This window comes from Canis lupus, chromosome X (assembly GCF_003254725.2).
Source record: "Canis lupus dingo isolate Sandy chromosome X, ASM325472v2, whole genome shotgun sequence".
NCBI lineage: Eukaryota > Metazoa > Chordata > Mammalia > Carnivora > Canidae > Canis > Canis lupus.
The window spans coordinates 102,540,787-102,555,646 of NC_064281.1; positions in this window are offsets into that span (position 1 = coordinate 102,540,787).

Sequence of the window (14,860 nt, forward strand, 5' to 3'; positions counted from 1 at the left end):
CTGATTTTACGCAATCACTTCCCAAAAATATAAGAGGAAGGAATCCATCCATCTCAACTCATTTTATGAAACCAAGATTATTTTGATAGCAAAAACCAGGCAAAAACAGTAAAAGAAAGAAAAAGAGAGAGAGAGGAAGGAAGGAAGTAATCTAAAGAATATCTTAAAAAATAAAGAATATCTTTGATGAAATTAGGATGCAAAAATCCTCAACAAAATGTTAGCAAATTGTATCTAGTAATGTAAAAAAAAATGTGCACCAATAACAAGTGGAATTTATTACAGGCATGCAAGCATAGTTCAATATTTGAAAATTAAATAATATAACTTTTCATACCAATAGGCTAAAGATGAAAAACATATAATTACATCAATTAATGCATAAAAAAACTTGACAAAATCTTCTATCTATTCATGGTAAATAAAACTCTCAGAAAAATAGAAATATAGAGGAATTAACCTATAGATCATTTGGGGGAGAACTGACATAGTTACTATGTTGACTCTTCTAATGATAGTTCTCTAATCCATCAACACAGTATGTCTCATGATATGATGTGAGCATGTGCTAAAGAGCATTTACAAAAAGTCTACAGCTAACATGATACTTTATGTTGACAAACTGAATGTTTCCCTCTAAGGTCAAGAACAAAGCAAGGATATATACTCTCACCATTCTCATCCAACATAATACTGGAAGTTGTAGCCATTGTGTTAAGGAAAGCAAAAGAAATAAAAGGCCTACAGATTAGAAAGGAAGAAGTAAAACTGTCCCTATTTGCAGGTGACATGATGGTCTAAGTAGGAAATACAAGGGAATCTATTTTTGAAACTTCTATAACTAAAAAAAATAAAACTTCTATAACTAAAAGGTGGTTCAGCAAAGTCACAGGACACAAGATCAACACACAGAAATCAACTGCATTTCTATATACTAACAATGAACATGCAGAAAGTGAAATTAAAAACATGACACTAGGGTATTATGCTGAGTGAAGTAAGTCAGTCGGAGAAGGACAAACATTATATGTTCTCATTCATTTGGGGAATATAAATAATAGTGAAAGGGAAAATAAGGGAAGGGAGAAGAAATGTGTGGGAAATATCAGAAAGGGAGACAGAACGTAAAGACTGCTAACTCTGGGAAACGAACTAGGGGTGGTAGAAGGGGAGGAGAGCGGGGGGTGGGAGTGAATGGGTGACGGGCACTGGGTGTTATTCTGTATGTTAGTAAATTGAACACCAATAAAAAAATAAGTTAAAAAAAAACATGACACTATTGATAGTTATTCCCAAATGATGAAATGATTTTGTAATGCACTTAACAAAATTTGCACAGAATCTGTATGCTGAAAATAACAAAATGCTAATGAAACAAACTTTTAAGGCCTAAATAAATGGGGAGACATACTGTGCTCATGGAATAGAAGTTTCAATACAGTAAGAAGGTCAATTGTACCCAAAATGATTTGTAGATTTAATACAATTCCTTTTTTTTCTCTTTGCTCCTTTTTATTTTATTTTATTTTTTTTAATTTATTTTTTATTGGTGTTCAATTTACTAACATACAGAATAACCCCCAGTGCCCGTCACCCATTCACTCCCACCCCCCGCCCTCCTCCCCTTCTACCACCCCTAGTTCGTTTCCCAGAGTTAGCAGTCTTTACGTTCTGTCTCCCTTTCTGATATTTCCCACACATTTCTTCTCCCTTCCCTTATATTCCCTTTCACTATTATTTATATTCCCCAAATGAATGAGAACATACAATGTTTGTCCTTCTCCGACTGACTTACTTCACTCAGCATAATACCCTCCAGTTCCATCCACGTTGAAGCAAATGGTGGGTATTTGTCATTTCTAATAGCTGAGTAATATTCCATTGTATACATAAACCACATCTTCTTTATCCATTCATCTTTCGTTGGACACCGAGGCTCCTTCCACAGTTTGGCTATCGTGGCCATTGCTGCTAGAAACATCGGGGTGCAGGTGTCCTGGCGTTTCATTGCATTTGTATCTTTGGGGTAAATCCCCAACAGTGCAATTGCTGGGTCGTAGGGCAGGTATATTTTTAACTGTTTGAGGAACCTCCACACAGTTTTCCAGAGTGGCTGCACCAGTTCACATTCCCACCAACAGTGTAAGAGGGTTCCCTTTTCTCCGCATCCTCTCCAACATTTGTTGTTTCCTGCCTTGTTAATTTTCCCCATTCTCACTGGTGTGAAGTGGTATCTCATTGTGGTTTTGATTTGTATTTCCCTGATGGCAAGTGATGCGGAGCATTTTCTCATATGCATGTTGGCCATGTCTATGTCTTCCTCTGTGAGATTTCTGTTCATGTCTTTTGCCCATTTCATGATTGGATTGTTTGTTTCTTTGGTGTTGAGTTTAAGAAGTTCTTTATAGATCTTGGAAACTAGCCCTTTATCTGATATGTCATTTGAAAATATCTTCTCCCATTCTGTAGGTTGTCTTTGAGTTTTGTTGACTGTATCCTTTGCTGTGCAAAAGCTTCTCATCTTGATGAAGTCCCAATAGTTCATTTTTGCTTTTGTTTTTTTTGCCTTCGTGGATGTATCATGCAAGAAGTTACTGTGGCCGAGTTCAAAAAGGGTGTTGCCTGTGTTCTTCTCTAGGATTTTGATGGAATCTTGTCTCACATTTAGATCTTTCATCCATTTTGAGTTTATCTTTGTGTATGGTGAAAGAGAGTGGTCTAGTTTCATTCTTCTGCATGTGGATGTCCAATTTTCCCAGCACCATTTATTGAAGAGACTGTCTTTCTTCCAATGGATAGTCTTTCCTCCTTTATCGAATATTAGTTGCCCATAAAGTTCAGGGTCCACTTCTGGATTCTCTATTCTGTTCCATTGATCTATGTGTCTGTTTTTGTGCCAGTACCACACTGTCTTGATGACCACAGCTTTCTAGTACAACCTGAAATCTGGCATTGTGATGCCCCCAGATATGGTTTTCTTTTTTAAAATTCCCCTGGCTATTCGGGGTCTTTTCTGATTCCACACAAATCTTAAAATAATTTGTTCTAACTCTCTGAAGAAAGTCCATGGTATTTTGATAGGGATTGCATTAAACGTGTATATTGCCCTGGGTAACATTGACATTTTCACAATATTAATTCTGCCAATCCATGAGCATGGAATATTTTTCCATCTCTTTGTGTCTTCCTCAATTTCTTTCAGAAGTGTTCTATAGTTTTGAGGGTATAGATCCTTTACATCTTTGGTGAGGTTTATTCCTAGGTATCTTATGCTTTTGGGTGCAATTGTAAATGGGATTGACTCCTTAATTTCTCTTTCTTCAGTCTCATTGTTAGTGTATAGAAATGCCACTGACTTCTGGGCATTGATTTTGTATCCTGCCACGCTACCGAATTGCTGTATGAGTTCTAGCAATCTTGGGGTGGAGACTTTTGGGTTTTCTATGTAGAGTATCATGTCATCGGCGAAGAGGGAGAGTTTGACTTCTTCTTTGCCAATGTGAATGCCTTTAATGTCTTTTTGTTGTCTGATTGCTGAGGCTAGGACTTCCAGTACTATGTTGAACAGCAGTGGTGAGAGTGGACATCCCTGTCTTGTTCCTGATCTTAGGGGAAAGGCTCCCAGTGCTTCCCCATTGAGAATGATATTTGCTGTGGGCTTTTCATAGATGGCTTTTAAGATGTCGAGGAATGTTCCCTCTATCCCTACACTCTGAAGAGTTTTGATCAGGAATGGATGCTGTATTTTGTCAAATGCTTTCTCTGCATACAATGAGAGGATCATATGGTTCTTGTTTTTTCTCTTGCTGATATGATGAATCACATTGATTGTTTTACGGGTGTTGAACCAGCCTTGTGTCCCAGGGATAAATCCTACTTGGTCATGGTGAATAATTTTCTTAATGTATTGTTGGATCCTATTGGCCAGTATCTTGTTGAGAATTTTTGCATCCATGTTCATCAGGGATATTGGTCTGTAATTCTCCTTTTTGGTGGGGTCTTTGTCTGGTTTTGGAATTAAGGTGATGCTGGCCTCTTAGAACGAATTTGGAAGTACTCCATCTCTTTCTATCTTTCCAAACAGCTTTAGGAGAATAGGTATGGTTTCTTCTTTAAACGTTTGATAGAATTCCCCTGGGAAGCCATCTGGCCCTAGACTCTTGTGTCTTGGGGGGTTTTTGATGACTGCTTCAATTTCCTCCCTGGTTATTGGCCTGTTCAGGTTTTCTATTTCTTCCTGTTCCAGTTTTGGTAGTTTGTGGCTTTCCAGGAATGCGTCCATTTCTTCTAGATTGCCTAATTTATTGGCGTATAGCTGTCCATAATATGTTTTTAAAATCGTTTGTATTTCCTTGGTGTTGGTAGTGATCTCTCCTTTCTCATTCATGATTTTATTAATTTGAGTCTTCTCTCTCTTCTTTTTAATAAGGCTGGCTAATGGTTTATCTATCTTATTAATTCTTTCAAGGAACCAACTCCTGGTTCTGTTGATCTGTTCCACAGTTCTTCTGGTCTCGATTTCGTTGAGTTCTGCTCGAATCTTTATTAACTCCCTTCTTCTCTTGGGTGTAGGATCTATTTGCTGTTTTTTCTCTAGCTCCTTTACGTGTAAGGTTAGCTTTTGTATTTGAGTTCTTTCCAGTTTTTGAATGGATGCTTGTATTGCGATGTATTTCCCCCTTAGGACTGCTTTTGCAGCATCCCAAAGATTTTGAATGGTTGTATCTTCATTCTCATTAGTTTCCATGAATCTTTTTAATTCTTCCTTAATTTCCTGGTTGACCCTTTTATCTTTTAGCAGGATGGTCCTTAACCTCCACGTGTTTGAGGTCCTTCCAAACTTCTTGTTGTGATTTAGTTCTAATTTCAAGGCATTATGGTCTGAGAATATGCAGGGGACGATCCCAATCTTTTGGTATCGGTTCAGACCCGATTTGTGACCCAATATGTGGTCTATTCTGGAGAAAGTTCCATGTGCGCTTGAGAAGAATGTGTATTCAGTTGAGTTTGGATGTAAAGTTCTGTAGATATCTGTGAAATCCATCTGGTCCAGTGTATCATTTAAAGCTCTCGTTTCTTTGGAGATGTTGTGCTTAGAAGACCTATCGAGTATAGAAAGAGCTAGATTGAAGTCACCAAGTATAAGTGTATTATTATCTAAGTATTTCTTCACTTTGGTTAATAATTGATTGATATATTTGGCAGCTCCCACATATGGGGCATATATATTGAGGATTGTTAAGTCCTCTTGTTGAATAGATCCTTTAAGTATGATATAGTGTCCCTCTTCATCTCTCACTACAGTCTTTGGGGTAAATTTTAGTTTATCTGATATAAGGATGGCTACCCCTGCTTTCTTTTGAGGACCATTCGAATGGTAAATTGTTCTCCAACCTTTTATTTTCAGGCTGTAGGTGTCCTTCTGTCTAAAATGAGTCTCTTGTAGACAGCAAATAGATGGGTCCTGCTTTTTTATCCAGTCTGAAACCCTGCGCCTTTTGATGGGGTCATTAAGCCCGTTCACATTCAGAGTTACTATTGAGAGATATGAGTTTAGTGTCATCATGATATCTATTCAGTCCTTGCTTTTGTGGACTGTTCCACTGAACTTCTTCTTAAAGGGGAATCTTAAGAGTCCCCCTTAAAATTTCTTGCAGAGCTGGTTTTGAGGTCACATATTCTTTTAGTTGCTGCCTGTCTTGGAAGCTCTTTATCTCTCCTTCCATTTTGAATGAGAGCCTTGCTGGATAAAGTATTCTTGGTTGCATGTTCTTTTCATTTAGGACCCTGAATATATCCTGCCAGCCCTTTCTGGCCTGCCAGGTCTCTGTGGAGAGGTCTGCTGTTACCCTAATACTCCTCCCCATAAAAGTCAGGGATTTCTTGTCTCTTGCTGCTTTAAGGATCTTCTCTTTATCTTTGGAATTTGCAAGCTTCACTATTAAATGTCGAGGTGTTGAACGGTTTTTATTGATTTTAGGGGGGGATCTCTCTATTTCCTGGATCTGAATGCCTGTTTCCCTTCCCCGAATAGGAAAGTTTTCAGCTGTGATTTGTTCAAATACATATTCTGGCCCTCTGTCCCTTTCGGCGCCCTCGGGAACCCCAATTAAACGTAGGTTTTTCTTTCTCAGGCTGTCGTTTATTTCCCTTAATCTATCTTCATGGTCTTTTAATTGTCTCTTTTTTCCTCAGTTTCCCTCTTTGCTATCAACTTGTCTTCTATGTCACTCACTCGTTCTTCCACCTCGTTAACCCTCGTCGTTAGGACTTCTAGTTTGGATTGCATCTCATTCAATTGATTTTTAATTTCTGCCTGATTAGCTCTAAATTCTGCAGTCATGAAGTCTCTTGAGTCCTTTATACTTTTTTCTAGAGCCACCAGTAGCTGTATAATAGTGCTTCTGAATTGGCTTTCTGACATTGAATTGTAATCCAGATTTTGTAACTCTGTGGGAGAGAGGACTGTTTCTGATTCTTTCTTTTGAGGTGAGGTTTTCCTTCTAGTCATTTTGCTCAGTGCAGAGTGGCCAAAAGCAAGTTGTATTGGGAAAAAGAGAAAAAGAGAGGAGAGAAAGAAGGAAAGAAAAGAGAAAGAGAAAAAAAGGGAAGAAAAAAAACGAAAAAAAAAAGAAAAAAAAAGAAGAAAAAGAGAAAGAAAAAGAAAGGAGAAAAAAAGGGGGTGGGGGAGGAAACAAATCAAAAAGCAAAAAAAAAAAAAAAGAACCACGGGGGAGTATCTTCTGATTCTGTGTACTTTAAGTCCCTTAGCTTCTCCTGGAAGTTGTCAGTCTAGCTGGTGTTCTGGGGGAGGGGCCTGTTGTGCTGATTTTCAGGTGTTAGCAGTTGGGGGAGCTGCTGTGCCCCTGCCTGGTGCAGGGCTCAGTTGGGTTGTTTACCCCGTGAGGCCGCAGGAGGAACAGCCCCAGTGGCAGGGCCAGCTCTGGAAACCTGGATTCAGCTCCGGCAGGAACTCCGTCTGCAGGGCCTGGAGGCTCCGGGGCGGGGCCGCTGATCTGCTCAGCTCGGGGCAGGAGCGTCCTTGCTGTCCTGGGCCCTCCCGGCCTCTGCCTGTCCCGGGGGGAGGCCGGATCCTGGGCTGTGTCCCCGCGCTCTGGGCTCCCGAGCCTGCGCTGTTGGATTCGCGCTCCCGGGCCGCAGCCCCCTCCGCGGAGCTGCCGCCCGAGCCCCTCCGAGCTGCTCCTGGAACCGCGCAGCCCCCTCTGCACGGAGCCTCTTCCTCTGCCCGAGACCCTCCGAGCTGCTCCCGGGGCCGCGCAGCCCCCTCTGCGGAGCCGCCGCCCGAGCCCCTACGAGCTGCTCCGGGTCCCGCCGGGTCCCGCCGTGCGCGCTGCAGCCCTTAGGGAGCTCGGCGCACTCTCCTGGGCGGGCAGTTGCTCTGTTACTGTCCCAGGGAGCCGGAGGGCATCCTCGCCCTCCTGGGTCCTGCTCCAACTCCCTGCGAGCCCCTTTCCGCCCGGGAAGGTTGGTACAGCTCCTGCTCCTCCGGGACGGGGCTCTCCTGTCCTGGGGACACTCGCCCCGGCCTCAGCCCGGCTCCTCGCGGCGCTCCTCCCCCTTGGATGCCTTTGTTTCTTTATTTCTTTTTCCCCGTCTTCCTACCTTGATAGAAGCGCGAACTCTTCTCACTGTTGCATTCCAGCTGGTCTCTCTTTAAATCTCAGTTCGAATTGATAGATTTTCAAGATAATTTGAAGGTTTTCTAGGTAATTTGGTGGAGACAGGTGATTTGGACACCCTACTCTTCCGCCATCCTGCTCCTCCCCCTCTTTGATTTAATACAATTCCTATAAAAATCCATGCAAAGTTTTTTGCAGACTTATATAAGCTTATTCTAAAATTTATATGGAAAGGTGCAAGTCCTAGAATAGCTAAAACACTTTTGATTAAAAAAAGCAAAGCGGGAGGAATCACTCTACTCAATATTAAATATATACAGCTACAGTAATATATAGCTACAATAATCAAGACTGAATGGCATGGACACAAAGATAGACAAATAGATCAGTGGAACTGGATAGAGAATTCAGAAAGAGACCCACCCAAATATGCCAAACTGATTTTTTTATAAAATTGCCAAAATGTTTCAATGGAGGAAGAATAACCTTTTCAACAAATGATGCTGGAGCCACTGGACATTCACAGGCAAATAACAACCACAACAAGACAAAACAGCACTTTTAAAAAAATCTTACTTATTTTTAAAAAAATACATTCAAAATGGATCATGGATGTCGAGCAGAAATACTAGTTACCAATGTCAGGGAGGACTCCAACTTCACAGAAGATAGCAAAGATCATAACTATGTCAACCACCATGATTCCCTCTGCATTTTGGTATTGGAATTTTCAAGGAAAACACAACACAGTCAAGCACTGAATGGCACAATGCTTTACTTATATAAAAAGAAAGCAAGATCGGCTTCAATAGTGGGTGTTGGTCCCTTGCAGCAAACACAGCAAGTCCGCTAGCCTGCCTGTACTACTTATGACCCCATTGGGGACAGATATAGCAGTGGAGTTGGCCAGGTGCCATATGATGTACACACTTAAGCAGAAAAAAGGGTGTCATATTGAGTCTGAAACAGGCAAAGATATTCAAAGATGTTCTCACATAAGGTGATAAGCATGGCACAGGCTGTGAGGGCTCCTTATCTCTTGATAAGGAAGTGTTTCAGTTCCAAGGCTCTCAGTGAGCAGGCCTGGGAAAAGGCAACAGGTCATAAGATGATTGCTTTCCCAACAATGCACTTAAATGTAAAATGTAAAACTATAAAACTTTTTTTTAATGGGTACTTTTTAGAAAAAGATTTTGTTTATTTATTCATGAGAGACACAGAGAGAGAGGCAGAGACACAGGCAGAGGGCCTGATGTGGGACTTGATTCCGGGTCTCCAGGATCATGCCCTGGGCTGAAGGCAGCACTGAAGGCAGCACTAAACTGCTGAGCCACCCGGGCTGGCCAAAACTCTTTTTTTTACATAGAAGAAAATCTGCAGCGTGTTGTGCTAAGCAAATATTTATTAAGCTTGACAGCAAAAACATGATCCATAAAAGGAAAATTTGATAAATTAGACTTCATCAAAATAAAAAGGTTTTGTTCTGCATAAGACTCTGTTAAGAGGATGAATCAACAAGCAACATGTTGGGAGAAAATATTTGCAAACTACATATCTGACAAAGGACAAGTATTTTGTGTATATAAATAATTCTCAAAACCCAGAAGTTGAAAAAATCCAATTAGAAAAATGGGTCAATGATACTCTACATAGAAAACCCAAAAGTCTCCACCCCAAGATTGCTAGAACTCATACAGCAATTCGGTAGCGTGGCAGGATACAAAATCAATGCCCAGAAGTCAGTGGCATTTCTATACACTAACAATGAGACTGAAGAAAGAGAAATTAAGGAGTCAATCCCATTTACAATTGCACCCAAAAGCATAAGATACCTAGGAATAAACCTCACCAAAGATGTAAAGGATCTATACCCTCAAAACTATAGAACACTTCTGAAAGAAATTGAGGAAGACACAAAGAGATGGAAAAATATTCCATGCTCATGGATTGGCAGAATTAATATTGTGAAAATGTCAATGTTACCCAGGGCAATATACACGTTTAATGCAATCCCTATCAAAATACCATGGACTTTCTTCAGAGAGTTAGAACAAATTATTTTAAGATTTGTGTGGAATCAGAAAAGACCCCGAATAGCCAGGGGAATTTTAAAAAAGAAAACCATATCTGGGGGCATCACAATGCCAGATTTCAGGTTGTACTAGAAAGCTGTGGTCATCAAGACAGTGTGGTACTGGCACAAAAACAGACACATAGATCAGTGGAACAGAATAGAGAATCCAGAAGTGGACCCTGAACTTTATGGGCAACTAATATTCGATAAAAGAGGAAAGACTATCCATTGGAAGAAAGACAGTCTCTTCAATAAATGGTGCTGGGAAAATTGGACATCCACATGCAGAAGAATGAAACTAGACCACTCTCTTTCACCATACACAAAGATAAACTCAAAATGGATGAAAGATCTAAATGTGAGACAAGATTCCATCAAAATCCTAGAGAAGAACACAGGCAACACCCTTTTTGAACTCGGCCATAGTAACTTCTTGCAAGATACATCCACGAAGGCAAAAGAAACAAAAGCAAAAATGAACTATTGGGACTTCATCAAGATAAGAAGTTTTTGCACAGCAAAGGATACAGTCAACAAAACTCAAAGACAACCTACAGAATGGGAGAAGATATTTGCAAATGACATATCAGATAAAGGGCTAGTTTCCAAGATCTATAAAGAACTTCTTAAACTCAACACCAAAGAAACAAACAATCCAATCATGAAATGGGCAAAAGACATGAACAGAAATCTCACAGAGGAAGACATAGACATGGCCAACATGCATATGAGAAAATGCTCTGCATCACTTGCCATCAGGGAAATACAAATCAAAACCACAATGAGATACCACCTCACACCAGTGAGAATGGGGAAAATTAACAAGGCAGGAAACAACAAATGTTGGAGAGGATGCGGAGAAAAGGGAACCCTCTTACACTGTTGGTGGGAATGTGAACTGGTGCAGCCACTCTGGAAAACTGTGAGGAGGTTCCTCAAACAGTTAAAAATATACCTGCCCTACGACCCAGCAATTGCACTGTTGGGGATTTACCCCAAAGATACAAATGCAATGAAACGCCGGGACACCTGCACCCCGATGTTTCTAGCAGCAATGGCCACGATAGCCAAACTGTGGAAGGAGCCTCGGTGTCCAACGAAAGATGAATGGATAAAGAAGATGTGGTTTATGTATACAATGGAATATTACTCAGCTATTAGAAATGACAAATACCCACCATTTGCTTCAACGTGGATGGAACTGGAGGGTATTATGCTGAGTGAAGTAAGTCAGTCGGAGAAGGACAAACATTATATGTTCTCATTCATTTGGGGAATATAAATAATAGTGAAAGGGAAAATAAGGGAAGGGAGAAGAAATGTGTGGGAAATATCAGAAAGGGAGACAGAACGTAAAGACTGCTAACTCTGGGAAACGAACTAGGGGTGGTAGAAGGGGAGGAGGGCGGGGGGTGGGAGTGAATGGGTGACGGGCACTGGGTGTTATTCTGTATGTTAGTAAATTGAACACCAATAAAAAAATAAATTAAAAAAAAAAGTAAAATGGGTCAAATACATGAAGAGATTACATGGAGGAGGATATGTAGATGGCAAGTAAATACATGAAAAGATATTCAATATCATTAGCCATTAGGGAAATGCAAGAAAAACTACAATGAAATATCACTAACACCTGTCAAGATTGGCTAAATTAAAAAAAAAAAAACGTGACAACACCAAATGCTGACAAGGACACAGAGAAACCACTGGTTGGAATGTAAAATATTCTACTCTGGAAAACAGTTTGGTAGTTTCTCAACATGTTAAATATTGAATTACCACATAACCCCGTGTTATATGGATGAGCCAAAGATGGTCTCAGCATATTGGTCCTATGTTGTTTATTTCTTCAAAGCAGATGAGGACCCATTAGCTCAAAAGCCCATCAGTGGCATACTCTAATTTGTATGTAACCTGTAGTTTTAAATATAGCCCAAGCAAGCAGGTTTTCAGCCATTTAGAGCCTACTTGCTCTGCATACCCCACAAAATTGCACCAACATTTGCTAACCATAGATAAGATAAACTCTGGGGCTATAAAGACCCCAAGCTACTGTTGTCCTTTAGAATCTTGTGACCCAGAAACTCCCCATCATACTTCTGAGTGACATCACCTAAACAAGGAAGCTCCCTGTCCAATCCTCCTCTCCTCTTGCAGTTCCCTTGCCCTTCTCCCTTTAATACAATTAAAAGGGGGCAATTTGGACACATAGACAGACATGCACAAAGGGAGGATGAGGTAAAGATGGCCATGTGATGATGTATGTAGAAATAGGACTGATGTAGCTGCAAACCAAGGATTCCCAGACAGCACCAGAAGCTAGGAAGAAACAAGGAAAGCTTCCACAAAGACAAAGCCTTATAGGGAGCATGACCCTGCCAATACCTTGATTTTGGACATCTAGCCTTCAGACATATGAGAGAATAGATTCCTGTTGTTTTAAGCCACACAGTTTATGATACTTTCTTACAGCAGCACTAGAAAACTAATACAGCATGGACTATTACTTGGTAATAAAAAAGAATATTGAGAAACTCAACAACTTAGAGAATTACACTGAGAAAAGGTCAAATCCAAAAGTTTACATACTGTATAATCTCATTTATATATCATTTTTGAAATGGCTAACTTTTAGAAATGAAGGGCAGGTTCATTGTTGCCAGAGTTTAGAGACAGGGCAAAGGGATGGGGGATAAGCCAGGGATGGGGATGGCTAAAAAAGGCCAACACAAAGGATTCTTGTGGAAATGCTCTGTATCCTGACTGATGGTGGATACATGAACCTACATAAGTGATAAAATTGTATAGAATGTAACACACACACACACACACACACACACACACACAACTACAAGTAAAACTGGGAAAATGGGAATAAACCAGTGAATTATATGTCAATATTCTGGTTTAACATTTTAAAATTTTTACCATTTGGAGAATTGAACAAAATATCTAGATTGTTTCTCTAAATTATTTCTTATGATTGTATATGAACCTACAATTATCTCAACAAAATTATCAATTAAAATAAAGCATCACTTGGCTGGTAAGAAGAGACATTAAAGGGAAAGAGTGACAGAAGGGAGAATAGTTAGAAAACTTTTGCAGAAATGCAGGAGAGGAGAGGAGGGGCAAGATGGCTGAAGAATAGGGTCCCCAAATCACCTGTCTCCACCAAATTACCTAGATAACCTTCAAATCATCCTGAAAATCTATGAATTCGGCCTGAGATTTAGAGAGAACAGCTGGAACACTACAATGAGAAGAGTTCACGCTTCTATCAAGGTAGGAAGACGGGGAAAAAAGAAATAAAGAAACAAAAGGCATCCAAGGGGGAGGGGCCCGCGAGAAGCCGGACTGAGGCCGGGGCGAGTGTCCCCAGGACAGGAGAGCTCCGTCCCGGAGAAGCAGGAGCTGCACCAATCTTCCCGGCAGAAAGGCGCCCGCAGGGAGTTAGAGCAGGACCCCAGGAGGGCGGGGATGCCCTCAGGCTCCCTGGGACACTAACAGACACCTACGCTCCGGGGAGAGGGCGCCGAGCTCCCTAAGGGCTGCAGCACGCAGGGCGGGACCCAGAGCAGTTCGGAGGGGCTCGGGCGGTGGCTCCGCAGAGGGGGCTGCGCGGCGGGGAGCACGAATCCAACAGCGCAGGCTCCGGAGCACTGGGCGCCAGGACACAGCCCAGGATCCGGCCTCCCCCCGGGACAGGCAGAGGCCGGGAGGGCCCGGGAAAGCAAGGACGCTCCTGCACCGAGCTGAGCAGATCAGCGGCCCCACCCCCGGAGCATCCAGGCCCCTGCAGACGGAGAGCTCCATAGTTACTGCGGGGGCTGAATCCAGGTTTCCCACAGTGGTTGTTCCTCCTGGGGCCTCACCGGGTAAACAACCCCCACTGAGCCCTGCACCAGGCAGGGGACAGAGCAGCTCCCCCAGGTGCTAACACCTGAAAATGAGCACAACAGGCCCCTCCCCCAGAACACCAGCTAGACGGACAAGTTCCAGGGGAAGTCAAGGGACTTAAAGTATACAGAAACAGAATATACTCCCACGTGGGTTTTCTTTTTTCTTTCTTTCTTTTTTTTTTTTTTTTTTTTTTGCTTTTTGATTTCTGTTTGCTTCCCCCACCCTTTTTCCCTTTCATTCTTTTTCTTTCTCTTTTTTCTTCTCTTTTTTTCTTTTTTTCTTCCTTTTTTCTTTTTTCTTTTTCTCTTTTCTTTCCTTCTTTCTCTTTTTCTCCTTTTCCCAATACAACTTGTTTTTGGCCATTCTGCACTGAACAAAATGACTAGAAGGAAAACCTCACCTCAAAAGAAAGAATCAGAAACAGTCCTCTCTCCCACAGAGTTACAAAATCTGGATTACAATTCAATGTCAGAAAGCCAATTCAGAAGTACTATCATACAGCTACTGGTGGCTCTAGAAAAAAGCATAAAGGACTCAAGAGACTTCATGACTTCAGAATTTAGATCCAATCAGGCAGAAATTAAAGATCAATTGAATGAAATGCAATCCCAACTAGAAGTCCTAACGACGAGGGTTAACGAGGTGGAAGAACGAGTGAGTGATATAGAAGACAAGTTGATGGCAAAGAGGGAAACTGAGGAAAAAAGAGAAAGACAATTAAAAGACCATGAGGTTAGACTAAGAAAATAAACAACAGCCTGAGGAAGAAAAACCTACGTTTAATTGGGGTTCCCAAGGGCGCCGAAAGGGACAGAGGGCCAGAATATGTATTTGAACAAATCATAGCTGAAAACTTTCCTATTCGGGGAAGGGAAACAGGCATTCAGATCCAGGAAATAGAGAGATCCCCCCCTAAAATCAATAAAAACCGTTCAACACCTCGACATTTAATAGTGAAGCTTGCAAATTCCAAAGATAAAGAGAAGATCCTTAAAGCAGCAAGAGACAAGAAATCCCTGACTTATATGGGGAGGAGTATTAGGGTAACGGCAGACCTCTCCACAGAGACCTGGCAGGCCAGAAAGGGCTGGCAGGATATATTCAGGGTCCTAAATGAGAAGAACATGCAACCAAGAATACTTTATCCAGCAAGGCTCTCATTCAGTATGGAAGGAGAGATAAAGAGCTTCCAAGACAGGCAGAACTGAAAGAATATGTGACCTCCAAACCAGCTCTGCAAGAA